Source organism: Apteryx mantelli, chromosome 5, assembly GCF_036417845.1.
Source record: "Apteryx mantelli isolate bAptMan1 chromosome 5, bAptMan1.hap1, whole genome shotgun sequence".
NCBI classification, from domain to species: domain Eukaryota; kingdom Metazoa; phylum Chordata; class Aves; order Apterygiformes; family Apterygidae; genus Apteryx; species Apteryx mantelli.
Genome location: NC_089982.1, coordinates 38,316,999 through 38,341,937, shown reverse-complemented (window position 1 = coordinate 38,341,937; position 24,939 = coordinate 38,316,999). Strand labels below are relative to the sequence as shown.

At 40.6% G+C, this 24,939-nt stretch overlaps 1 protein-coding gene across 6 annotated transcripts in view; it reads right to left on the bottom strand.

The window, feature by feature from the left end:
• Positions 1-24,939, bottom strand: part of TMEM131L (transmembrane 131 like) — an 84,604-nt gene that overhangs the window by 51,404 nt on the left and 8,261 nt on the right. The gene's annotated exons all lie outside the window — the stretch shown is intronic.

Sequence of the window (24,939 nt, the reverse complement as noted above, 5' to 3'; positions counted from 1 at the left end):
GACCCTAGGACACCAGTTTGGGTTTGTTGGGGGTTTTTTTGTTTTGTTTTGTTTTTTTTTTAAGGAGCATGAGCTGTAAAATCTTAAGCCATCATAAATCCTCCGCTAAGAAGTCTCACAGGTGTGCATCTGTAGGGAAAAGGCTATTACAGAAACATGGAGCGCTTCCAGAGTTTTCCAACATTTCCCCCTTCCGGGGCAGAATTCTTCCACATCCTGTTGCTGTGGGACTACCCAAAGGGGCCGCTACTACTGTGACGCTCACAACGCTCACACTGAAAGCGCTGTTCAGCACAGTTTTGCCCTCCCTTCTTTCAGTTCTGCAACTCTTTGATGCAATTAGTAAAAATAGGTAAACTCTGAGTATGATTTTTGTATCAGAATGTTTCTTTAGCCCGAAGAACTAATATTTATATGTAATGTATACTACAAACAAGCAATTGTTCCAAATAAAGCAAAGACCCTTTTTCCCAAAGTCCGGGGGAGGGGGAGGACACGGGGCGGGGGGGGGGGGGGAACAGGACTTTCTTCATAGCAGTATTATTCATACTTAACTGGCCACAAGCCCAAGAAACGTATTTCCACTAAAAATCCAAACAAAAGCCCTCATCTTCTCTAAATACATTCTCTTTCTTTTCAGTGAAAAAACGAGTCAATTATCCTGCAGATTTTACATATAAAAAGCCTGGTAATCTGCAGCATAAACTGCATCCAAGCGGAAGTGCAGGTGACTGAAGGGAAGTTTATCCCAGGATCCCTTTTTCTCCATTAGCTCCTTTGAATCTTCCTCATATCCTTATTTCTTTACTTACATTGACTATTTCAGAACAGGGTGCAGGTTATCCAGTGATTCATATAGCAACATCTGCAGCTGAGAAAAAGCATACTTGCTACTTGGTGACCTTTCTTCATCCTCCTTTTTTGTACCCTTTGCTGACAGCAGATGAAGAAAAAAAAAAGTTTTGGGGGGGCAGGGGAGCAGAAATTTTATTGATTTTATTTTTTCTTTGCAGTTGGGGGGTTTTTTTGGAAGCAGCAGGTAAAAAGGATTGGATTCTTTAACAAGCAAGAGGCCCCTTTGGTGCAATTCTGCTTAGGTGGTATTATGTTTTATTTTTGAGTATACTGATACAGTAAAAAAAATGAATTTGACATTTATGTTTGGCATTTTGGCACTTCCTATGTTCAATGTGAGGTATGAATATTAACAAATCCACAGAATGGGGTTTTGGCACAAGAAAGCATAGCTGTATTATATAGGAAAGCACAATTTTTAATATGTAAACTGAAAGTGAGAAATGAAATTCAAAAACCTCATTTACTGACAGATCTTAGGTTCACTCCTCTAGACTATGTCTGATAAACAGAAAGAAGACTAAGAGGAGGAGAATTCACGCATATGGAAACAACTGAACCCAAATACTTTTAATAGTTCTGACTGCAGCTGATGCAAAGAAATTATTTTGACAAATGAATGAAAATGTTAATTAAGGGAAAGCTAACACAGAAATAGAAACAGATCCCAGCAGCAGCTGAACCAGTCTTTTGTAGACCTAATGCAAAGCTTTCGTCAAGTCATCTAGTATCTCTCTTCTCTCAACCTCCCATATGCTAAAGGCAGTAAAAAAAAACAAGTAGTAGTTACACAGATTAAACTGCAGCTTCTGGAAGACAGACAGTAGCTTTAAAAAAGGTGATAAAGTTCTTGGAAATGTGAAATTAAAACTTTCAGTCTGCAGGCTCTGCTGCAGCTATTTTAACTGGCTTTTCATGTTAACCCAACTCTCACCCGCAGGACTCTCCAGAAGGTACCTACCCCGACAGCACTGCAGCTTCAGATACAACTGCTACTGCCCACAGGCTGAACGGACCCAATTCCCGAGCTCGCTAACACAGCATCTGGCATCTAACATCAAAACAACTCCATAAAAAAAAAAAAAAACATTTTTAACTATGATTCTTGCAACCAGCAAACTTAACTTTTCTCCTAGAGGCAGCAAGAGTCACAGGAAATTCTGGTATGTTTAACCTGCGACGACCGGATACAGCTCCCGGGCAAGTCACCTGCAGCGTGCCCCTCCGCGTGCCGCTGCCCCCGGGGAAGCAGGGCTGCCGCTCGGCTCCCCGTGGCCCCGCACTGCCGAGCCGACCACCACCGGCCCTGCGATGTCCAGGACCTTCCCGAGAGCCCCAGACCTAAGGCTCAGGTGGTTACACAAGAGCACCTCAGCCTTCATGGGTTTGTTCTGTTTTTAAAGAAAAAAAAAGTCTAGCTGGGAAAAGGTCAAAAATGTGAATTTTAAAGACTGAAAACCTAGAAGGCAAAAATCTCCCCTATTTTTAGCCCTGCATTGTTTAGGGAAGAGGGGGAGGACTGACTCATTACTTTTGAATGCCTGGGATTGGCAATTCACTGTTAGAAATTCATTTACATGCTTCGTACAAGCACTGGGCTGCTTCTGGAAGAAGGGCCGTCTCCGGTTTTCCTCTGAACTGCTCTGCACATCAGGGACCAAATCCTGGACTGGGGAGCCTCTGACATAAAGCAGGAGGGGCCAGAATGGTGTTACCCATCAAAAAAGTAACGTGTGTGCGCACGAATACGTACGGTGCATGTTCAGACACAGACAAATAGGAAAGGGGCGCCAAACCAAAACAAATTAGTAAAATGAACAAAACAGAATCTCTTTCTAAAGAGAAATCCTACGATTTACAGCCTGAGTCATGATTTGAGGAGGTAGATGGGTCTAGCATTTATTTATTTCTTTTTTAAACTTTGAAGTTGGCAAAACAGGGTACAGCCAAGACCGCTTACAGAAGTTCCAAAGGGCTGAAATTTAGGTACATTAAAAAAGGTCCTGAGGGAAAGAGGTAGGGAAGGACAGAGAAATGTTGAATACAAATCATTCTTCTCTATTTCCATGAAGACCCTCGTGCATAACTCTTCTGATAACCCTAAGCAGTCTCCCCAGGCTCCTCTGTTCTCATGTCGGTTTTTCCACTGCCATCAACTGTCTTTCTGGGCAACCTTCCATCTGTCTGCCTTGTTTTCCTCGCCTATGAAATCCTGCAATACCATTCATACAAATACTTTGCAGAATGGTTACACCTAAGCCAGCAATGCTTTATTTTTATTTATTATAAAGCCAGAACTGTAACTGCACCAAACTTGTAACGATCAAACTTGCAGTATCTCACATTATAACTCTTAAAAAGTCAAATTTCTCAACGGGATGCAAAAATAAGGATCTGGATTAAAAAAAAAAAGTTAGTTTCTTCTCCCTACTCTCACCCTAGAAAACAAACAAAATATACACCCAGACTCCTTGAAAAAATGGCCAAATAAGTTAAGCGCCAAGCATGATAAAATCGCAATAAGAATCAAGAAGAATTCTAGCACTACAGAGGAGGGGTTAGGCATGAAGCTCTGTATCAAATAGAGTGAAAATGCTTCCTTCTCCAGATGTGTGCGTGTGGTTTCTATTTTAACAGAAGCAGCACAATGAAGCATGTTTAACAACAGAATGGAATTATCCTCTCCCATAAATCAATCTTCAACCTCTGAAATAACTGAAATCTGTACTAAGTTAAGAAATGAGTTGACAATGACTTTAGCTCATTTGTTTTCTGAGATCTCTTCTTTCGAAATCCTTTAGCCGCCCAGTTTTCAAGCAACAACCTAAGCTCTCTAGAAAGGGTCCAGTGGGAGCTTGTATTTTTTAGGCATCTTGGACAGACAGACTGCTTAAACAAAAAAAATAAGAGCAGAGACTCTGGAAAAAAGCAAAGTAGTGTTTTACAGAGAGGGCAAGCAGCATTTCAGAACTACGTCATTAACTCAGGCTTCCCAGTTACTTTTAAAAATCAAAGGGTACGAACCCCTGAGGATGCCAAGCACAGCTCTGGGAGAACAAGGTGTAGGCTAAGTACAGCTGTGGGCGCAGCGCAGGTCACTGGCATGCGATCTCTGAGCTGGGCAGATGCATCAGGTACTTAGACATCCAGGCAGCCTAAACTGAATCTGCAATTCCTTGTGGATACACACAAAAAGAGAGTCTTGTTTCGGCTGGGCCAAGAAATATCAAAGTTATTTATTTTGGATGAACATACTGGACCCACTAGTCCAAAATGCACGTCAAGCATTTTCCTCTGAAGCATCTCCATCAGTGCCAGCAAATCTTGAACGTCCTAGCAAGCTGGAGAGCTACCTTCATTTTCCTTTTTTCCTTCTTATGATGAACCATTTGCCTGTTCATTTTGCACTATTTCGGAAAGAGAGCTCCAAGTACCTAAGAGGATAACTGTTCTGAAATAAAGCCTTTATTTCATCTTTCTTTTTTAGCTTCTTTATAATTTAGCTCTTTTAAGAAGTCAGTCATCTTCTAACTGTTAAAACCAAGGAAACCATCACGTTTACTATTTTTTTAGTTCTTACCAAAACAAATCAAAAGTGTCACTCACCTAATGAAATAAATACTTATGATTCTCTCAGAGGCCTTGGCATTCTTAATGTTTTATCTTGAATTACCAGGTCCTGGAATTCTGGGATTATGAGAAAATCTTGTATTCCATTTCTTTTTAAAGAATGCTTCTAGCCCATGAGTATGTGAAATAAAAACACAAATCCCAAAGGCACACAAAGCAATTCATGCTATTTTTAATTTTTAAACCTCAAAGCTTTTCAGCCAAATTCAATTTTTTTTCAAATAATTTATTTATCCTGTAGCTGCCAAGCCTTCACAAACTTAAACTTCCTGCATAACTCAGGTTTGCTCTTCAAAAACTGAAGCACTCTAAAATCACAAATCATTTCTGAGACGTTAACTTTTGTCTATCTGACTTGATTAACAAGTATAGTCAGACAGTCAAACCTGAAAGCACTCTGGCCTACTTTATATATGTAAATAAATAGCTTCTTTTTGAAGAATGCTGAACACACACAATTCAAGTAGTTTCCACAGGAGCTATGAAACTCCATGCCCTTGAAAAAAATCGGACTATTTATCCAAGCTCCTAACCTGAGTTTCTACACTTCGAAAATGAAACATTTTTAACTGGAGATTTGTTGCTCAGTCTTTTCAGATGCTATTAAAACATGAATCATGTATTGTACAGGGAGAAAAAGCTCCAACAATGTCAGCATAGTGCTTTCTCAGGCGAAAATCCTGCGCAAACCATTCCAATCGCAAATCTTGTGCTGAAATACCAGGAGTTCAAATGGCCGTTGCCTATCCAAAGCTGCCAAAGTATTTTGCTGACAATAACCAACCTTCATAGCCTATCCCTGCAAAAGAGGTAGGATAAAAGGCTCTTAAGAAAGCTAAAATGCAGACCACATACCTTGTACCTAATGACAGAGTACTTATTTTTGCATACTAGATAGTGACGTGTTTGATTTTGTCCTTGCAACAGTGAAACTGTGGCAACAAATTTCAGTGGCAAGGTCTGCTTTTAAACATCGTCTTGGACTAACGCAATCAGGAATCCAACAAAGGAAAAGGCAGCAATTCACGAAAAAACACATACTGATTCTTTCATACCTGCCTTAATTTAATTCCCTTAAACATAACTATGGACTTGTTCACTGTTCCTGCAGAGAGCGTGGGGACGGGGCGGGGGGAGTAGCCGAAAGTTAAAAATGAAAATCAAGGAGGGACAACTAGCAACACAGAAGAAAGAGGTCCAAGTTGAAACAGATCTATATCAATTACAAAGTTGTTTTTACTGTTTAAAATAAAATCTCATTTCATTGAGAACTGGAGGAACCTAACCTTAGGCTTTCTGCTGGCACGTACTTTTACTCAAAACTCTCCCTAGGCTGAATAGCTAGGTGCCAGTTTTTGTCAATTCAGCAGCAACCCTGCTTCAAACGTTTCACTTTTTGTATGCAAGGGCAATGTAATATTCACCCTGCACAGCAGCTCTCGCGCCTGCCTTGAGAGAATGGGGGAGGCCGGCGACAGGAAACACAATGGGGCTGCAAAGCTCACAGCAATAGGAAGTTACATTCTTGTTAAATATCATTGCACCCAACCATTTCCTTTTTCTATTTACAGCTACAGCCAAAAATTTCCATCTCCACAGAAACCATTTTAAGTTAGATCAGAATAGTTCAGCCAAATGCATTAAAGGGTTCTGCGGTAGCTGATAAGCTTGACCTGCTTAACAATTAACAGTGATAATCTTCCTGCAGTAGCTGTCTTTTGCTGTTGCTTTATTAATCCAAGCCTTTCAGTTTCCTTTTATAATGAAAGAATACAGGCCTATAAGGCAGCTAAGGCACAGATTTTGCACGGTAGATCTTAATGGTCCACAAATCTTTGCAGTGCATCTGGTAAGTACCAAAAATCTCCTCCCCTCCTTTTTTCCCCAGAAACATTAAAAAAGAGCATTAGCTAAAAAGGAAACTAAGCTAATACAAGGAAGTTCAGACCCAAGAACCTAAAAGCTCAAATTCTGCTTTTAATTTATTCCCTCTGGTCTGGACAATGCATCTGCTATCACCTGCTCCTGAAAGGGAGCCACAGAAGAGTCAGTAAGTTCAAATGTCATATAAAGCTGCAAAATACACGCACAACTGTTTGACACAAAAGTAATAAACATCACCCCAGACTCTGTATTTCCCTCATTTTTTGAATTTCAGCTCAAACCTAAAAAAAAAAAGGATAATCTTTATGCATTAACTAATAATTTACCATGCACGTCAGATACCGTTCCTCGTTTAAGCCATATATGAAGACAAACAACCAAAATGGATTCAGTATCCAAAATTGTACAAGTTATCCATACAGTACTTTACCAGACAGCTTCAAATATTACTTACGTGAAAAAGCAAACTCTGCAATATAATGGTACAGATGGATAAAGTGGCAAATTATTTTACAGACCTTTAAGACACTGGAAAAAGAGTGTCCCTCTTGAAAACCTACATATACACATCCCTTAAAATTCCTTCATCAAGCATTTGCTAGACTAACACACCAAGCTCGGCTTTCTCAGGGCTACGTTAAGTTTTATATGGAGAAAAATTACAGCTGCTATTGTTTGCTGCGTTAAAAACCTCATTCTTTCCTCCAGCACAGGAAGCTTCATATAATATTTGAGGCATGTGCAAGCTAACCAGAATTTAAACTACACCGACTAGCTTTCTAAGAATACCTCACTTTTCATGTAATTCAATAGCGTTTTCACAAGCCGTATCATCTGACTGCAAAAGTACAATTTAGAAGAGAAACACATAATGAGAAAGAGCAATGCTGTGCTTTTCTTAAAGGTGCTTTCAAGCACGGTGCTGCAGAGTGAAATTGCGATTACACAATCCTGCCCTGCTCACAGCAGGCTCCACGGGCAGGGGCTGGTGCGCACGGGAACAAGACCCCTGCTCCCCCAGCCCAGGAGCCACCGTGAAATCTTACGGGGGAAAAGTAAAAGGTAAGTCACTAACAAAACAGCAATACCAATAAAAGTAGCTTCAGCCCCAAACACCTCTCCATTCCAATGAACCATCATTCATTTGTTCTTGGTTTTCGCTGCTCCCACCTGGGATATATTATAGATTCTTTGCTGCCCCTCTCAGTGTTTTGGAGTGGCTCGACCAAGTTTTTTGTTCTGGTGCAGTAACCTGTTGGATTGTATGCCATTTTACCAAAGTGAAGCATAATATTATTTAATTATCCTGGACATGTATTTTCTACAGAAACATCCAGAACTTTTTGCTTAGGCGAACCTTATAAAATTACTAAAATGTTTAAAAAAAAAGTTTACAGACTACTTAAATTGTTCATTCATGCTTTATTAACTGCTTGCACTATGCATTTTTATTTTCCATCTATATGCTTAAATAAACCAATCATATATACCTTCTCTCAAATTAAAAGCTTTTTCTTTCCAAAACTCCAGTTACACTTCCAAGTACCTCCCCTTTTGTGGGCAGAGAAAGAAAGGGGAAATCCTGCACAGCATCAGATCATTGCCACATGCTGACCCAAAGCGAGTAAAGCACCACGGTGGCAGGACACTGTCCGGGGAGGGTGGAGAAGCCCCCGCACTGCAGCTTTTGAAACAAGCAGCTTGCTAGCCTGTCTCATGTCAGGCAGCGCTCTCCCTCATGGTATGCAAAACGAAAAGACGGTCCCATGATTCACTGCTATTAATAAAGGGAAGCACTCTCGCAGCGTATTTGTGACCTATTCCTAAGTACTACCGAATATTTATAATACATTAGATTACATTGTTAAAGAATAAAAATACACAATATGAAAAAAAAAATTATACCAAAAAGTCCAAATTGGCAAAAAGTCAAAAATTACTGCATTACTAGGTTTAGTAGTTACAATGCTCATTGCAGAAATTATCAGGCTTTTATAAAACATCTGGGATCTGTTGAAGTCAATGCACAGCATACACTTTGAGTCAATTTCTTCTGATGTACTAAATACTGCAACCTTCTACCATTAAATAAAGCAGAACCATATGAAACATGCACTGTTTCACAGGTTTATTAACAAAATGTTTACCACCAAAAACCTCGATTATATTATGGCTGAAGCATTAACCTCCAGAGCTTTGATTTCCAGCAGTGAGCACCTTGAGTCAATGAGTTAACATTTGTTTCCTTCAACGGAACAACTGGTGGGGGAGGGAAGAGGAGGAAAATAAGCTGAAAAAATGATAGCAAGTCAGCTTTTGAAATTTTTTTTATCAGTTTAACAAAAATGCTGCAATCAAGTACTATATTAAGACTTCACCTCCCCTAGATTCTAGTGTTTCTTCCTTTATTTCAAAGCTGAGAAGCTAATCAGAGTTTGCCAATTTAAAATGCCAAGCCATTGCTTTTAATTCCTCACAGTCAATGGAAAGGTATCAACTTCCTTAGGAGCTGAACACATTCAGCACCTCACTGGATTGGGTTAAATCCAACCCCAGGAAACCCCTTCACTTGAAGTGGAGAACACCTCAGCAAGCAGAAGAATATTTTCACTTGTGAAACTACCAATACAGTAAATTTTTCATCATACACAGTCACAAAGTAAAGCTATTCTTAGTTTCTTAATTCTTTCATAAACCAGATTTTTGCTTCCACTGAAAGAAAAGATGCACTTCGCTTCTGCATGCTGCACAAATTAATCTATTTAACACGGAATTTCTCAAATTCCACATCAGGAAAATCTACTAGCAACAGGCCGAAGATTTCTCTGCGGCCCAAAGACGTATTCACATAACCTTGGCTGTACTTCTCTCCATATTCCCTTCTCTGCAGGATGACAAGCAAATAAATGCCACAATCCTACACGAGAGCCGGCTGGAACCTGCACAAAATCCCACCGCAGCCAGCGGGACCTTCTGCAGGCCGGGGTGGGGGGACACACTAAGGGGTCAAGAAGTAGGACTGAAGTACAGCTTAGTACGGGCATATTCAGCACTATGGAGCACATTCAAAAACCCTTGACCTAAGTGCTTGAAAACAAGCCTGGCAAGTGCTAGAAATGCATTCAGCCACTAAAGGGCTTCTTCATGTCACCCCATGGCAACATTTTACACTGATAAAGGAGCAATGACGTTTTGTAAAAGAGATCTTTCTTTGATTATTTCAAAATAGAAGACTTAACGTCTGCCAAGACTGCAGCAAAAAGGCACAGGAAATAAGGAAGCACAAAGTGCTGCCCCCAACTATGCCTGGCAGTAGATAATACATGGAACTGCAGCTACCATGAGATTTTTTTTTTTTTTGCCACAACATCTTACCTTTCCACATTTTGTAAAATTCAGCAGAGTGGGAAAATGACACAAAGATGCGAGTCTTCAAGCCGTAAGTCTTTGTCCCCAGTGCAGCGCTCATGACCAGCACAACCTAAACTCAGAGCCAGACCTTGCTACAAAGCCAAGGCAGAGATGGGCCAACTTGTAGCACAAAGTAATGACAGTGCACCAGACAATCCTGTCATAGCTACATAATTTAGGTGGGCGCCAGGAGTATCCAGAGTATATAAGCATCTTCTCCAACCCTCAGATCCAGTTGGAAAGCGAAAGGTATCATGATGGCTTGCAAGCCCATTGCCATGGCTGGAGCTGAGCCCTTCACCTCGGCTCAGTGCTCTGCACCGCTCAAAAACACTGTGCAGAATCTCACCCTCAAAATTGTAGCACACTGTCACCAGAAAGTACACGTTTGCTCTCTTTCTAACCTCCAAATGAGTTTTCTCAGTTTGGAAATAAAAGCAAAGGTCTCCATCTTAAAATTAAGAGGCTGGGGTACTGTCATCCCATATGAAGGCTGTGCAACAAACATTTTGTTAATACTTCCAAGAATGAGCCACCTATCAAAATGCAACCCAGTGCTATGGTGACCAGAAAATATTAACAGTTTTATTTATTTACAAGGAAAAAAAAACCTAACAAGCAAGACTGAAGGTCTGAGGATGGGGCAGGGAGGGTTTTGTTGGTTGTTTTAAAGCGACTAAGTGCATCTGCAGGATCAGCTGTATTATCCCAGCAACACCGAGAATACTCACAAAAGCCAGAAACGCCTCCTTTTTGAAAGGAAAGTTTAAATGCTCCACAAACTAGGTCACCAATAGGCCACAGAAATATCTAAGCAGGCAGCAGGCACCTCATGGGTTGTACACAGCAGGCTTGCAGCAAAGGCCTCGAATAAAAGAACACACCAAGACAGAAATCAAACAATAGCTATTGAAGAAAGGCAGTTAATAGCAACAAAGCATGTAAAGCACAGGTCAAGGAGCTGGTCAAGTACAGGCCCTTCAGCTCCCTACCCTCTTCCAGTTGCCAGGAATCAGGATTTACAGACACAAACCAGTGGTGCATATGGCATACAGCACTAGCAGGCAGACACAAAAGCCATACAGACATGTTAAATCTGCAAAATGATAAGGAACTGCAAAATGCGTTCTACAATATTACATAATCGCTCACTTTCTAAGGGCAGTGCAATACTTTTCATTGTTCCATTCTCAAAAAAAAGAAAAAAAACAAGAATTACACAGTTTATGTTCATGTGGTTAACACATTATGTTCAGGTCATATGCAGTCTTTATTGTTTGTATGTTTATTGGTATGTTTACTGTAGAGACCTTGATTTTTAAATGGCAAGTCACAACTTCGAGCATTAAGACAATGTATTTCAATATAATAAATATGTAGACAAAATGTAAGAGGCAAAGTACAATGTCACTAGGCAGGCCTGATTTGCTGACTGCTTTGTACCCTGTGTAGTAACTTACACTCACGTTAAGTGAGTGTGCAACACAACTGTTACACACTGCTGACAAGTGGAGTGGGGAGACCCGATTCAGTTGTGCACAAATTCCTGTTATAAAGGTAGGTGGTTGCACATGGTGTGAACAGCTGTGAACCAGTCACTCCCTCCTTTCTCTCATTTCACTTCCCTTTTACTATTGTGCATCTTTCCTTTAATCATAAGATTGCAATCTTTTTCCCTTACCAGTTTTCTCTAGTGCTTTAAATATGCTAGCTTTCATTTTCCCCTTTCTACCAATATATTCATTCTCTTAGGGCATTTTCAGTATTTGCATCTTTTTTCTTTTCTTTTTTTTTTTTTTGGTCTACAACCCTGAATCATTTTTCTTCTCTTTCATTTCTTTTCCTTCATCTTTCTGTCTGTCCTTCCCCCCACCCCTGCCCAATTCTAGCCTAGACAGGTTCCTACATCGCATCTGAGCGGTTTCCGGTGATGCATTAAGCAAGACATCTAACCAGCACCACGTGTGGCTTGCACTGCCCAACCTTTCCTCAGCTGGACAATGCTGCACAGATGGCAGCGTCGCGTTTCGGTGCAGCCTTGCTTTAATGAACCCGTTGCTCTGAGCTTCAATAAAAGGCAGGAGGCTGAAGAGCACCTTGGACCCTGAGGCAGACAGTCAGGAGCACCAGCTCCCCCCGGCCCGTGCCGCCCCCGAGGGAGGCCTGGCTGGCGTGCAGACATCCTCTGCTTTTACAGTAGAAAGTCCTGCAGTATCAAAGACGCAAAATCATCAACCACAGCCTCTGCCTCAGTACGCAACAGACCAAGGCCGAGCATTTCAAAGAGCAGGAGCAAGTCTTTGAACCTCTACCTTCCTCCCCCCCCCCCAAAAAAAAAAATGTAGAAAGGGCAGGACAGGCTTGCCATGCTAGTCAGTAACGCTGAGGGTTTAAAAAAAATACGGCACCTTCACCTGCCTTTTTTGTCCTTTCTGGCAACATGAGACTGTGAAAGCAGCAGAAAAAAGGAGAGCTCAGGGGATACAAACACTTCTTCGCCTTGGGCTCCTAAATTAGGAACCTTGTCACTCAGCTCCCATCCAGGGAATGAGGAAAACAGACTCTTCCCAAGGGCCATTCACAGAAGCTAAATTAGACTCCTACCTGCTTTCTGGGGAAGCCTCTCCAACTCCAGAGGGAGCTTGAGGAGACCAGCTCCTAACACCCAAAGCTCTGGCCTCAAATTACTCATCATCCCTCGCCCCAGCACCCGCGGAGGGAGTTTCCCCGCAGATGAGGTCACATGCCGGTGGTGAGGACGGATGCGGATGCTGCTTCGTATAGAGAGTCAACCTCAGGTCACATGGCACGTGTACCTTGCCTGACTGGTCTCCCTAAGGCTCTCGTGTTGGTTTTAAATATATTTTTATCATGATCAGTGCAATCTGACCACTGTTACGCCCTCTGCACTGATCTGCTTTCAGACAACATAAGGGTAATACAGCAATGCCATGACAGCGCTGTAAGTGTACAGGATACCACACGATACCAAAATGTCTAGGCAACAACACTGCAGTAGTCTTGTGGTATCAGCAACACCAATATTTTTCCCTGTTGGCCACTACTCTGCTGCCACTTCCTTCCTTCGGATGTGCAGCCCTTCTGGCTTGGCACTCACCCCTTCGCAGCACCACCAGGGAGCAGGACAGGTCTGCCACCTCCGTGGGGTCTGTGGAAAGTCCAGCAGGAGAAAGCTGGGCTGGCAGAAACGTCCCATGAGCCCAGAGAGCAAGACAAGACAGGAGAAAAGCCAGCACAGCCAGTGCCACGTTGCAGTGTAGTCTCCAAGTACTGCTGGGGACCCAGTGAGGGGAAAGACAACTACCCCTTCCTTGTCCTGCCACATCCCTCGGCAAAACCCCGCTGCCGCCCTGCCCCAGGGATTTGCATTGACACTGGTGTAATCGTGGCACTTTTTTTTGTATAGCTGCTCGTTGGTGTTTCAAAACACTGAAGGCTTGTGGCTGGTGCACACTGCAGAAGCTGATCTGTTAAGGTGTATTTCAGCCACTGCTGTGTTGCCTCCCGGAGTTAGTAACTAATGCCCGGATTGCATTAAATTGAGGAATTCCAGTCCTGTGGGAGCCAACAGTAATTTTGCCAATAACTTTGGCAGAGCCGTAATTTCACGCTGGGTAAAAAACACAAACCTTTTCTATTTCAGATGCTTCTAACAAATATAACCCTTATTAGACTGCTCTACTTTTTAGAGAGCAAACAACTTCATACAGTAATTTCTGCATTAACTCCAGCAAAGGCAACTAGATCTTTTAGAATGACACCTAATACCTAAACCTCTTAAACTTCATGCAAAGTCTAAGCAGTGCCTCAGTGGCAAGTCAGGAAAGTAAGATTAGGTTTAATTTTAAAATTACAGCCTTTATTTTCTATCAAACATAAACAAATTTTTAATGAATTACAGCAATTTAATCTCAAAGAAAAAGTACTGTATCATGTCAGATGATTCAGTAACAAATTCAACCAGTTTTGACTTATCCCACAATTCTCTTAGGATGCAACTCTGTTGTTCAATCACAACAGCTAACACTATAATGTATGTAGGGATGGTTTTCATACTGATCGAAATGTACATATAGACCTCACCTGTTCATCAAACGCCCATCAAATGCGGTCTGTAACAGATGAGTAATTAACATCTTCAATACACTCCCATGGAGAAAAAACTTGAGAACCTGGTGCACTTTGCTTTGGGATTCTGAGTATATGACGTTTGACACAGAACAGCAAGGACATCTAAGAGCTTTAAAATGTAAGCACATGCACACACACTCACATTTTTAAATGCTTGTGGAAACTGTACCTTTTACTTGAGAGCACCACAGCTATGGTGTTAAGATGCATCATAATGCAGGAAACTCAAGACCTTGTAAAGCATGCAGAGGATCCTCCTCAAAAATAATTCAAAAACAAGCATACATCTGTTTTATTCTCTCCAGTGCTAAACACGTCACACCAGGATTATTGGCTCAGTGTCAAAAAAGTCCCCAGATTTCCGTTTTATTCCAAGTGTATTCCCGATGGCAATGCAACATATTGCTCAGGCAAACATGGGTCAGTGTCCTAAATGCCAAGGGATGGCATCCAACCACATAAACACCCTCACATATGTGGTCTAATTTTAGTTTGATACATGACTATTGAATCTGTTTGTGTTCTCATTAGTAAGAAATAAATACCGACAGCTCAAAGACTGTAAAGAGAGTAAAATCTTTAAAGCTCGCCTGATCCCAGCAAACACACGTGCTGCCTATGAGAGAAGTCTTTGGAAGTATTAACAGGAGAAAGAACATCAGCAAGAAGCAGAATTCCAGGCGGCCATTTTTTGGCTTAATTTGATAATTAGAAGTCGCAGAAACAATTGAAGCAGATTCACAGGAAAGGTCAAGACCTGAGTACACAAACAAACTTAGAAGACAAATATTAACATTTGGATCCATTGCCTGCCAAATACCATCAGCTCTGAAAGAAGCTCGTAGGAGTTGACTGCAGTCATTTGATTCAAGTGATTCAAAGTCACTCAGGGCTATCAAAAGTCCCATTTTGGAGCCTTTTATAGCACCTACAAAACTTCCCTCAAGCATACAGCCACCACATCTGTGACGGGGAGAACCAGGAGGGGAAATGGGCCTGTAAGAACATGACAGTCTTCAGAGCAGCATAGAGAGGAAAAAAACAGTAAAATAAACAGGACTACTAACTCTCCACCAGATCAGGTATCAGCATTCATATGTGATTAAATAAAATAAAATAAAAAATTAAAAGAGCAGGGAAAGTCCCACACAGGAGAGAAACAAATATGATGAACTCAAGGTAAAGTGGTAGCTGAGACTGAGGTAAGGAGAACACAAACTGGTCATTTATTTGTTTTATATACTATGTACAACGGAGGCTGCCTATCAACTGATTCGGAGTTAACAACTTTTTCCTTTTCTTTTTTTTTTTTGAGATGGGGTACAGAGCTATACAACAATGGAATTATCTTTCAGCCTCTTAATAATAAGGTCCCAGACAGAAGCAGAAAAACAATAAACAGCAAAAAAAGTGAGATGTTTTGTATATAAAAAAGAAATACTAAGAACACATGTCAGAACAATTTTAACTTTAGGTCACTTTTTCTTCTCTCTATATAACACTCAGGTTTCAGAAAGTCTTTCCAGGTATCGTAAAGTGTCAAATTATCATTATAATGATATACAAGCCTCTTCAAGGACAGGATCAGTTTCAAATTTTAGGACTGCAAATGAACTGAAGCGATATATAACAAAGGCTCAGCTACATCACTGCAAATGCCACCAACTCATCATCCAAAAGAACTGTTTATAATCAATCTCCGCTTTAAAAATGGTGAGTTATTTTCTGCATTTCTCATGTTTCCAGAAACTGCATGTTGTTATGAACACACACGTTTACAAAACTCTTTTTCTTGTTCAAGTAGCCCAACTTCTAACTGCAACACAGCAAAATCATGAACCGGGGAGAACATACCCTTGGCTTCCAACAGCAAATAACACTATATACTGTGCTAACTTTCTCCTTTTTACTTCCAAGTCCTCAGAACTCCTTCACGTGTGTGAAGTTTTATAGCAACAGTTGGCTTTTATCAGGCAGTCACAAATTCCATTAATTTGACACTTCAAACTTAATTTTGACATCTGTGGATTTTTGGTGTATGGGCGGGTGGGACGGTAAACAACTGCCTACTGTTCACTAAGTACTGCGGCAGATATCCCAAACTAGCCAGGAGGCTATTGGAGACGGAGAACCTCACAAAACAAAAACAGAGGGTTACCCTTCACCTTCCTCTTGGAAAACATTCTTTCCCCTTCCTCATAACTTTGAGCACAAAACTTATTTACAGTGATTGGCTCCAACTGAGAAGTTCCCATGTTTAAAATCTATATAAGGCCCATCTGTTCTACAGAAAACAAGGTCTGTTTTGTATACAAAGAAAAACCCTACCCCTGAGTTGTCCTGCTCTTCTAATTATATTTCCATTGCACTTTCTAAAAGTTACCAAGACAAAAAAATCCGGCCTTACTTGCGCACTACTTTGGGAGCAGGAGGCTGGGAGGGGGAAAAAGGTGACTTATTAATAGACCCTAGTTTTGCCCCCTATCTTCCACACCTCAGTCAGTAGACTGGACATTACACAGAGCGCTAGACTCCTCAGAGAAGAAAGACACCTAAATTCATCCTATCGACTGTGTGTTTCTTCTAGGCTCCTAACCTGGTTGCTTAAAACAACCTCTTCTACATATATAAAGCAAATACTGAAAGTACTCAGAATCCTGCAAAATAGTTGATACATACTATTGCCACATATGAGTACAGTATTTGACATACTTTCTCTGTCTCCCTACAGTGGACAGGATTTTGTCCTGATTAAGAGGGGATTTGGTCGTTCCATAACTGTCACAAGGAACTCATCCCTAAGCAGCTACTGAAGGAAGTGGATAAAAACTAATGTTTAAACCAACACAATTACGAGTTTTAAAAACTGAGGCTTGAATTTATAATCAAGACTGAAAGTGATACAAATGAGCTACCTGCTTTGTTTTCTTGCCCATATTTTTACCAAAATTACAAACACCACAATTACTGAAAAATCTGATGCTCTTGCACTTAGTTGCCTACAACTCCTTCCAACCAGAGGCAATGCCAGGGCTCGAACTCAGCCTTCCCAGAGCACATTCCTATTCAAGTTAAAATAAGTAACGTGCTGTAAGCCAGGTGTGTATTACCTTTGAGTCTCTAGGAGGATGGCAGGAAGATAACAGCATTGCCTATAACACTTTCTTTGATGGGGTAAGTTTCAATCTCCAATTAATTAATGAATGCATTAAGCTAACTGAGAGAAAGCAAGAGGAGGACGTCCTAGCCTCCTGTTTTATTACAGACTCGGAGAGATTTCAGGTAACTTTATTTTCAAGTTATAAGAAATCAAGCCAACATGCTGAGGTTGACAATTCAAAAGTGGACTGTTTGCAGATTTCTGGAAGTAAACAAACTGTAGTTTGGCTTTTTCTACTTAGTAACAATTTGCTAATCTGTAACAGAAAAGCTAAGAATCTAAATACTTATAGGGTGTCAATTTTCAGATTGGTGACAACAGTCTGTTATTCCAGATATCTATCATTTAACTGCCTAATGATAAAATTAAAATTACAGCGAATTAAGCTCTCTTAAGCAACTAAGCAAGCAGTTGTCTATTAATGAATCAAAATAATAATAATAATAATAAATAAGTATAAAGCTAATCTTCCATGTCTTGCTGTCCATGAATCAGATGGATTAGCTTGAGATTAACACAAATTTGAAGTTCATTACTAGTGTATTAAAATGTGTAAGAAGAGAATCCCTACTCTGGACTGTTCATATAAGAGTAACATGTATGGGCAAAAGGGAACACTAAGTATACAATGATTAGGATGATGACAAGGGTTTTTTGTTGTTGTTGTTTGTTTTTTCAACTTAAAATGTCCTTATGCCCCCTTGTCAAAGCAAGGCAGGTTAAGTTTAACAAGAAAAATGTCATGTTCCAAAGCAGTCTTCCAGAGCATTCACAGCATGTAGGAGCTGACCCGCCGTATGTCTGCTGAATGACCATACCAACAGCCAGTGCCACCATGAGATGTCTCTGCTCTGGCTTAGCTTTGTAGCCAGTATCAAAGCACACACAGAATGGGGAATAGGAGACTGAACACCCTTTTTCTACATGCTCAGATAAGGATTGTCCCAGCTCTACGGATCACGTGTTCTGGGTGGACTCTGTCCCACAGCACAGGCTACAAGGGTTCAGCAAAAGCCTGAAAAAAATTAAACTGCACAAATCATGCATAGGCATTTATGTGCACATGCCTTCCGCCTTCCACCTTCCACATAGCGGCAAGCTGTATGATTCGCCTCTCCACCCACCCAAATCCATCAGCTGTCTCTCAAGCCTATCCATTGCACCAGTACAAATACTTCACCCTTCTTCCCTGGATCTATACAACAGCCAATGCTTTGCAAATGCATTTTATTACTCCCAGCACATGCCAAGTTGCTCTCCTCTCAGTCCTCCCCACCAGCAGCGAGCAAGCAGAAGATCCAGCTGTGTCCCCACCGCTCCCAGGACTCCTCCCCAGCTCTTGCTGCACAGCAGGAGATAAGAGAGCTGGGGCCAGACCGCGGACCAGCACAACCCTGAACCGCCCATCCCAACAACAGGCCGAAAGGCAGGAGGCAAAAGAGGATGGAGAAGAGGGGCGTGCAGAAAGAGTGGGAAGGGGGCGCGAGGTCCGAACCAAAGCTGCACCAAGAAATAGGCAGGCCTCCATAAGAGCTGCCCTACACGTTCGCACTGCAGTTGCGAGGAGCACAGCGATGCCGCCGTCCTCCAGATGAGCCGAGCTGCCAGGTGCGGCTCCAGCTTCAAGGTACAGTGCTGGCACAGGGGACCCGCAGCGGGAGGGAGAGGCTAAGGGAGGGGTTTCATGCACACCCTCAGCTAACACTGCCACAAAAAGCAACAGTGCTCCCTCCACCCGCTTGCCCCTGCATCATACCCTTCCTTCTGTCACTACAGGCATTCGTCTGGCTAAAGGGAACCAGATCAGAAAATGATCATGGGTTAAAGCTAACCCGGAAAAAAAAAAAAAAAGTCCTTTTAACCCAAAGGAGCTTCCCGATCTGACTCGCAGAGCTGCAGGAGCTGGGGACAGCACAGGGACAGCAGGGAGGGCCTCCTTTTGCATTGCTGGCTAAAACCACAACTGTTTCAGGCTTGGCCCAGACAGGTGCTAAAAGAAAGTAAAGATGCTATAAGATATGCATAAGATCTAGGGAAGAGAAAGCAAGCAGAAAAAGAGAAGTGGGAAAGGGAGATAAGGAGGAAGAAATTAACAGAACAAGAGAAAGAAAAAAGACAAGATGCCAAAATGTAAAAAGTTTTTTATTTGTCTATTTAAAATAGGTCACTACACGTGAGAAAGTTTTCTCCAGTTGCATATGTCCACCAATACAGCTTCTTCATATATCGTAAGCTGACAGCCCCACTGGGAGAAGACCATCACTGCCTGCTATTTTTACAAGTACAGAAACGAGGTAAAGATAGCATGTGTGGCTCTTCAAGGCAGTATGAGCCATATGAAAGCAAAAGTGTTAACACTCACAACTACACCAAGCTTGTCTTCATTTCTCAAAGCCAAGTTATCACCTACAGGTGAGAAAGTCCATTTTAAGCCTGCGTAAAAGCCAACGTTCAGATTAAATATTTGCTGTTCTGATGACAGGCATCTTCTAGGGCAAGAGGGCTCAGAACAGTGATAGGTACTTATTATATATCATAGATATCTATTCATATATACACCTGTATATATACTGTATACACACATACAGAAGCATTTTTTTCCAATTCAAACAGAAGCTTGAGACAGTGTGTGGGACTGTAACAGTGTATTAAAGAGAAACTAAACCTGATGACGCATCATCTTTAAAATATTTCAATTAAGGCCAATTACGATATAAACTGAAGACAGAAGTTTGACAGCTCTTTGTGAAAATGCAGCAAGCTGTCTTATTTTCTATTAATGCCAGATCACAGAAAGGCATAGCATTAGCTCCTCAGCCTGGTCTGAAATACAGTATAGGTGGCCTAGGCCGGTGTTCTAATTTCAAAAGTGGTTGAAAGTGACTTAAAAATAAATAAACAAATAAATAAATAAAAAGGATAGTTGACTCATTTGCTAGCATGCAGCACTGGCATGCAGTAAACTGCCCTGAAAAAACCTCAAGTCTTTTACTCCCTGCCTCAGTAGCCCAGCAACACAATTGCAAAAGGCCCAATATTTTGGAAGGAGCACAGCACATGGAGAGCAAAGCTGTTCGGAACGGCATGTAATGCAAAGGTCATCAAGGCAAAGTTCATCAGTAAACGAATTACAACATGCAAGTCAGAGATAAAAGATTAAAGAAGCAAGAGTTCAGTTTGCCACCCTAGCTACACCTTTCAGAAGTCTAAGATTAAAAGACAGTAGGTATTAACAGTAACAATTTCTTTCAAAACAATTAGTTTCTTCATCTGTAAGAGATCCTTTAACTTTGTCAACCATTTACCAATTTTCTCCAGTAAGCTTTTTTAATTCTAGCTTCACATTACTCTCTGGTCCCTACAGGTTTCATTAGACATTTCCACCTAAACATAACAGGCAGGTGCAGGTGTCTCATTTTTATTCCCTTATTTTTAGGAATTATATGAAGTAAGTTTCATTTCTTCTTCATCCAGTAAAGCTTAAAATGACCCTTGGTGATTTCGTGAAATTGTAAATAGGATATAACAGCAGTGACATTGTATCAATTAAAAACAAAAGTTAAAGAATACTGAAATATTCTTCTGGCACTATTCAGTGAAAACACACTCATTCTATGCATTCTGTAGAAACATGTTGATTTCTGGTGGCTAGAAAGCCTTTTCCCAACAAAAAGAAATGCAGCACTTTTTTTTTTTTTTTTAAACAAACACAAGAATGTCTACTTCTTTTGAGGAGGGAGGAGGGGGAACACTCTGTAAAACTGAATAAAACCCACTTTCAGTAATACAAGCCAGGACTTTTTTCCCAGGAAAAGTCTACATGTAATTTTTCAAATATTTGGGGTACTAAGTTTAATGGCAATCTAAATGATTAGCAATACTCACAAGGAAGTGAGGTTGAAAAGGTTTTAGGATGGTTCCTTTTGAACAGTTTAAACACTGCACTTTGAAAAGCTGAAAAGTAGTTTTGACAAAGTCATTTTGAAAAACTTTCTCATCAGGTACTCCACTTAGCTTTAATAAAGATCTTTAAAAATAATAAAAAAAAAGTAATACAAAATCATTTGTTTATATTCAGACATTTCTCTTGACCAAAAATCAAATTTTTGGGTTTGGCCACCAAAGCTAATCATCAGGTACACAGCCTTAATACCAGTCCCCATGCCATTATTTTCCAAGAACTGGACTGTTAGACATTATGGCATTGGGACCGCAAGCTTTTTTGCACACATATGAGCCACTTTTGTTAAGCTTCTAGACTCTAGACTGACCCCACAGATAGACACAAGTGAACCTGGCACTATGGACTCTTAATGGCAGAAGAGACGAATGAAGTTGTGGCCAAGTGGAAATTGCAACATATGAACTTGCGATGTACTGCACACTAATCCTCCCAAAGCATTTTTGAAGAAACATTGCAACTATGTGTCCTAGATAACTGTGACAGTATTAAACACCTGAGTAATTCTGCAATTTGTGCACATTAATCTGCTGTGTTGTCTCTCAGACAACTAGCAAACCCTGGTCTTTTCAAACATTAGTCTGAACCCTTCAGGATTACTAGTTTTATTACACTTCAGTGATGTCAAACAACATTTCACTGATCAACACCAGGGAAAGGCACCGCTCTGCTCCTTCCTTATCTTTACCTTCCAATTTCTTCTCCATGTCTGAAGCAGTATTTCACAGATACAGCAAAAATCATGGGATTAGGAGTAATCCCACTTGGCAATTAGGAGAGTCAAAATCCCAGGTGCCAGCTGTTACCCCAGTGGATGAATTCTTACAGTAGCTGGAATTTACTCAGAGTTGGTATCATTAAGTGCTGTAAGCAACTCCAGTCCACTAGGTCAAACGCTCTCTCAGCGACCAAAGGCAAAAGTTCAACAAAATGTTTGACTGAGCTAACTGGACCACACTCAATATTTTTATTATCTGATATTTACCTACTCAAAGGTATCTGTTTCATGTAAAGTGTGAAAAAGACCCTCTTATTTGCTAATTACAATACTAAGAGTATGGGTATGTATGCCTTTCTCCTCGAGTAATAATGAATGTCACATATTGGAGTGCACAGCAGTATTTGTTCCACATGTTTTATTGCATGCAACAGTTTACCGGTGCAAATGATCTTTAGAATGTTAGTTGGAAAACTGGAAAACTGGACACTAAAAGGCCTCTTTGAAAAATTCTTCAAAACCATGGATTAAGAATGTCATACATATGATTTTTTTTTTCTTTTTGGCTAGTTTAATATTTACTTTGAAATGGAAATTCTAAAGTTTCAATAGTATCATCACTTAACACTATCATACCTTTATCTGTGCCAGACTTGTGCATTGGACCAATTATTTTGCTGCTTTAGCAAATGCATAATTAAAAAAAGCAGTTAAATCTTCAAAATTTGTCACTTTCTGGTATGGCAAATGAAGACTTACCAGTATGCAGAAAAAAACCCAACTACCTGCCAACACTTTCTTCCAACTTTCTTTTTCTAACTAAGTTTCATCGACTTTTTTCTAACATCCTGAACCAAATTTGTTTTGGAAGGCATCTTTTTACAGGTTTTCAAATGCAAGAAACAGGTTTTAAGGAAACTTGAAACTTTTTAATAGGCTAGTCCAAATAAGCATAGCTTTAACTCTGTCAAAGACTGTGGCCTGAAGTAGTACATCCAGCAATTCAATTATGTACCAGGCAGCATTTCTTATTTCAGAGTCTGATCCAGAGAGACAGAAAATAGAAGAAAGCAACCTGTGGTGGCATCCAAGCAATCAGCAAGGCAGGAATTGTAGACTGGAAAGAAAGATGTTGCTAATTATCTTTTTCTCACTCAGGGCAGCTGAAAACATGCAGACCTTCAAAACAACTATTTCTCATTTATCTCCGAAAAAGCTCTTTGTAAAAAGATTTTGACAACTAATTTTATTTCCATGCAAACTTACACATTTGTTCAAGCTCAACCTAAGGCAGAAATAATAAGACAACATCCATCCCTCTCACGTGCTCAGCAAAAAAACAGAAAAACAAGAAGCCCACCTCAAATGGAAGATCTGGTGATGCACATGCACAGGAAGTCACTTAACAGACTGTTAATGCTTTACTATTTTTTTTTAAATTAAGTTAACAAGCTCCCAAGAGAGCCCATTAGCCTAGAATTAGAAACTGAATAAAATACTATGTTTTGTGAAGTGACCTTCTCCTTTATGCCCCAAGATGCTGAACCCTCTCTGCTTTCTTCAGTTTTGGGAACAACTTTGCATCCACCATCTCCATTAACTTCTGTTCAGACTGCTACTTTAAGGTGCTTTCCTTCTAGTGCTCTAGAGACTTTACATCAAACTTCAGCACCTGTAGCTGATTTCCCTGTGGCATGCTAGTGGACAGTGAGATGGAGATGCTGCAAGCTTTAAGGTTTTGCTGCTACAGAAAATGGAAATCATCATGATTTCAATACATTGTAATATAAGCCAAGAGAATGAAAGCTAATCGGGAAAGAAACTAATTCTAGCCTTTCTAAGATAGCTTTGCTAGGTCCTCTTCATAAAGTCCATACTCTAATATACCTTCACTATATGGAGCATATACAGTGTTTACATACAGCAGTAAACCAAAACAGTTTGAAAGATGCACACAGATCAGTGTCTGTTAAGCTAAGTTTCCTGAAGCATTCAAGTACGACAACAGAAGGATTTTTCCATCCATTAACAGTGAACCCTATAATCTTTACTTTCAGAGCCCAAGTTCACTTTTGGAAATGAGTAATTACTATAGAATCTTTAAACATCTGAATGTTAAAAATAAGTGACCAAACCACTTTTTCCTATTTCCTATCTGAATCTCAAGAACTATTTACCTTTAAACAATGTTTTTATTGTTGCCATAGAAACCAGTTATTTTATCCATCTCCAGCGAAAAACAGGCAGGTGAAGAGTCCTCCACTCACCCATCCACCCCAAGCTGCATCTCTCCGATTACTAGTGAAAAATCTCAGAAACCATTTTAAGCACAGTATGAGACTGCTGTCTTATGACTACACCTCAACAAGGAGAGCTTGTTCAAGCATGCAGTGAAAATTTTGCATTAAAAACTTAGTAGCCCCCAGCTGACAGTCAAAATTCAGTATTTACACAGGAAAAAGCCCGCTTTCAACAGTTCGCTCCCCTCTTCTCAAAGCAGGAGAAAGAATTTTTTCCCTGTGCAGACAGGAATCAGGGGATGTACATAAGTAGAAACCGTGAACAACAGCTGTTAGAAGCAGCAATAATTCAGCCATCCCATTTGTATTCCACCTATGTCATTCCCTCAAAGATTAGGCATGAGAGCCCTAAACTGACCCTGGGTTCATAAATATATCACAAAAGAGAAAGCTCCTGATAGGGCAGAAAGAAGGGGGGAAAAACAAACAAACAAAAAAACTCTGAGAGCTTCAGTGCTGCATACTGGACAGACCGATCATAACCATCTCCTTTCTGCTCCCACGCTTACCCCTTCAGCCAGTACCCAGCAATGCTTGTGTTTTCTCTCTCAAACCCAAGCTAAGGGCAAAGACGGGAGATAAATGAGAAAAGCATTTCTGGCCAACTGCAGCCACTGGAACCCAGTGGTGTTGCACTTGTTTATTTTAAGTCTTGTGATCTTTCTGATTTGCATGGCACTGAAAGCTGTACCCACATTAATACATGTCACAGGAAGGAAATGTTTCACTGGTAGGTGTCCAAGCATTTTAATCTGGACACTCAGAGGAAACACGATGTGTACTTAAAAAAAATAAAATAATCTGCAATGCTATTTACCCAACCCTTCAAAACAGAGGAGGCCTGACATTAACAGAAACAGTGTAGTTG